Raw genomic sequence first — 4,132 nt, forward strand, 5'->3', positions numbered from 1 at the left:
AATGAGGGGTTTAAAATTCATAGGAGAAAGCTGGATAGATGTGTAATGACTCAAGAGTCTTGTTACTGCAAAAGGTCTCAGGTGTAAACCTGATCCAACTTTATTCACGCCCAAAGTACCCCGTGACATGGTACCCCGCGCTTATATACCAGTGACCGCGCACACACGCGTACAGCCCGATGACCTTCGACAGTGGCGCCCCCTGGTGCCTGGTGACCCCAAGCATCAATACATAACAATATCCTCTTTCAAGATCTTAATATCAGTCTCTTTACAAATTAAGATGGTCTGGGACTTTCCACTCACGAGTTGATTGACTCAGTTCAACTTCAGTTCTAGGCGAGCATTCTGAGTCAGTTGTGACTGAAGGCTGAACGACTGATCTGATGGGAGTGGTAATGACTACATCAGAGACTGAAGGCCCAAGTTCAGTAATGACAGCAAAGTTCTCTGATAAATGGACATTGGTTGGTTGGTCACTGACTGCACCTTCCTCAAACGGTTCCAGCCCATCCGGTGTGCCGCAGTTTTAGTTGATCAACATGTTTTCTGCATGTTTGCCCATTGTTGAGCACGACAATAAACACTCTGTTACCCTCCTTGGCTGTAATAGTACCGGCGATCCACTTTGGACCTTGGCCATAGTTCAGTACATAAACTGGATTGTTGACAGAGATGTCACGTGACACAGCAGCACGATCATGATACCATTGCTGACTTTGACATCTGTTTTCAACACCATCATTCAGATCAGGATGAACAAGAGAAAGCTTGGTCTTGAGATTTCTCGTCATCGGTAATTCAGCGGGGGAAACCTCAGTAAGTGTATGAGGTCTTGTCCTGTTACTGAGCAATATACATGACAAACGAGTCTGCAGTGAACCCTGAGTTACATGTTTCATACTCTGCTTGATCGTTTGAACAGCACGCTCTGCTTGACCATTAGAAGCAGGCTTGAATGGAACTGACCTCACGTAATACCATTGAGTTTCATGAACTCCTGAAACTCAAGACTTGTGAAGCAAGATCCGTTGTCGCTCACAACAATGTCAGGCAAACCATGAGTAGCAAACATGACACGAAGGTTCTCAATAGTAGCTGTAGATGTACTGGATGACATAATAATACACTCTATCCACTTTGAATATGCATCCACCACAACAAAAAACATCTTTCCCATGAAAGGGCCCGCAAAATCGATGTGGATCCTCAACCATGGTTTAGATGGCCACGACCAAAGACTCAGCGGAGATTCCGCTGGTACTTTACTGAGCAATATGCAAGTATTGCACTGATGCACACATAATTCCAGATCAGAGTCAATTCCAGACCACCATACATGAGACCTAGCAATGGCTTTCATCATGACAATACCCCACAGTAAACAATCTGACTGAATGGACAGCTCATCTTTGCGACGGTTGTAAAGTTTGGTCTCATCACACATCTCCATAGGTATTGCAGACCAATCACCACTGAGGACACAACGTTTCACAACCGATAAAATAGGGTCATGGCTGGTCCAGATCCTAACTTGTTGAGCGATGACAGGAGTTCTTTCTCTCTCAAAAGCATCCATCATTAACAGTTGATCTGCAGGTTGAGGCATCTCCATATCAGGTGTGGGCAAAGGCAGACGACTCAGTGCATCAGCACAATTCTCAGTGCCCATTCTATGATGAATAACATAATCATAGGTAGACAATGTCAATGCCCACTTCTGGATACGGGACAATGTATTGGTATTAATACCTTTGTTTTCCGAAAACAATGAAATGAGTGGCTTGTGATCCGTTTCGAGCTCAAAACGAAGACCAAACAGGTACTGATGCATCTTTTTGACCCCATACACACAGGCCAAAGCTTCTTTTTCTACCATGCTGTAAGCTCTTTCCGCCTTTGACAAACTTCTCGAAGCACACACAACAGGCTGTAGCTTACCCGACTCATTTGCTTGTTGGAGTACAGAGCCAACTCCATATGATGAAGTATCATAGGCCAATACAAGACGCTTACACAGACCATAATGAACAAGCAACTTGTTTGAACAGAGCAGATTCTTAGCTTTCTCAAAGGCTCTATCTTGAGACACAACCCAGGCCCAGTTGTCACCTTTTCTGAGTAGCATGTGCAGTGGCTCTAATAAAGTGCTCAATCTGGGTAAGAAATTACCGAAGTAGTTGAGTAGCCCAAGGCAGGTCCGTTACATTCTGAGGCCTGGGTGCATTTTTGATGGCCTTGGTTTTCGAATCAGTAGGCCTGATGCCATCAGCAGCAATCTTCCTCCCCAGGAATTCAACTTCAGGTCCCATGAATACACACTTCAAACGTTTCAGCCTGAGTTCCACTTTGTCCAGACGATGTAGGACTTCTTCAAGATTGTTCAGATATTCAGCAGTGTCGCAACCTGTGACCAGAATGTCATCTTGAAACACGACAGTTCTAGGAACGGACTTCAGTAGACTCTCCATATTCCTCTGAAATATGGCTGCAGCCGAATGAATTCCAAAAGGACACCTGTTGTAGACAAACAGTCCTTTATGGGTGTTGATGCAGGTGAGTTTCTTCAAAGTGCCGACAAGCTCCTGTGTCATATAGGCCGACGTCAGATCTAGTTTAGTGAACGACTTTCCACCAGCTAGCCTGGCGAACAGGTCATCAGCCTTCAGTAACGGATACTGATCCTGTTTCGAAAATCGGTTAATCGTAACCTTGTAGTCTCCATAAATCCTGACAGTGCCATCACTCTTCAATACAGGAACAATGGGACTGGCCCTCTTGTTAAACTTGACCGGTGATATGATCCCTTCACATTGGAGTCTGTCAAGCTTAATTTCAACCTTCTCCCTCATTATGTAAGGAACAAACTAAGCTTTGTGATAGACAGGCTTTGCATCAGAATCCAGGTGAATCTGCACCATGGCTCCAGTAAAATTACCAATGCCTGGTTCAAACAAAGAAGGAAACTTCTTCAACACTTGAGCACATGAAGTGTCATCCACCGAGGATGATGCTTTGACATAATTCCAGTTCCACTTGATTTTCTCGAGCCAATTCCCGCCGAACAGCATTGGACCATTACCTGGGATGATCCATAATGGTAGATCATGAACCACACCATCATATGACACCGTGACTATTGCATTGCCAATCACCGGTATGAGTTCCTTAGTGTAAGTACGCAACTTGGCATTGACTGGACTCAGCTTAGGCTTCACAACCTCAGTGTCCCACAGCTTGTCGAATGTCCTTTGACTCATTATCGACTGTCCTTTGACTCATTATCGACTGACTCGAACCCGTGTCCAGCTCCATTGATACAGGCATGTCATTCAGCTTCACATCAACGATTATTGTCTGGCTCTTTCCCAGGAACAAATACAGACCATACACTTCCTCCCCGGGTTGTGTATCTGGGCCAGCACTGGACTGGTCATCATCAACAATGTGATGAGCGGCAGCACGATTGATCAGTTGTGGGCACATTCTCTGAAAATGCCCCACTTTTGAACAGCCATCACAGGCGTATTGTTTAAACCGACACTGATGAGGCCGAAGATTGCCCCCACAACAGCAACAGGGTGAAATCAGATTTGTACTAGTTGGCAGACTCTGAGCAGCTAAAGGTTTCACATAAGCAGTCGAGTAGGTCCTGCCATAAGCAGCTCTGCCAGAAGACGACACAATCTTGTTTACAATACCTGCCGTGGAGCTCCAACTTTTCGATGATATCTGCCTCAAATTATCATCAGTCGTCATGCATGCCTGGGCAGTCGCGATGGTCTTTCTCAAATTTAGCTTCTCTTCAGCCAATAATTTTCGAAGAATCACATTATGGTTGATGCCTATCACGAAGAAATATTGCAACATGTCTTCCAACTCGTTCTCGAATTTACACGGCTCAGCAAGACGTCGTAGGTCAGCGACGAATCCCGACATATCCTGGCCCTCAGCACGAACATGCGTATAGAAGCGATAGCGTGAGATGATGATCCCCTCTTTTGGCTTAAGATGGTCACGCACCAAAGCACACAAATCCTCGTACTCTTTGTCCGTTGGACGTAAAGGCGAGAGAAGGTTCTTCATAAGGCCGTAAATTTTCGGACCACAAACAGTGAGGATAACCGCCCTG

This window comes from Pristiophorus japonicus, chromosome 13 (genome assembly GCF_044704955.1).
Source record: "Pristiophorus japonicus isolate sPriJap1 chromosome 13, sPriJap1.hap1, whole genome shotgun sequence".
NCBI classification, from domain to species: Eukaryota; Metazoa; Chordata; class Chondrichthyes; family Pristiophoridae; genus Pristiophorus; species Pristiophorus japonicus.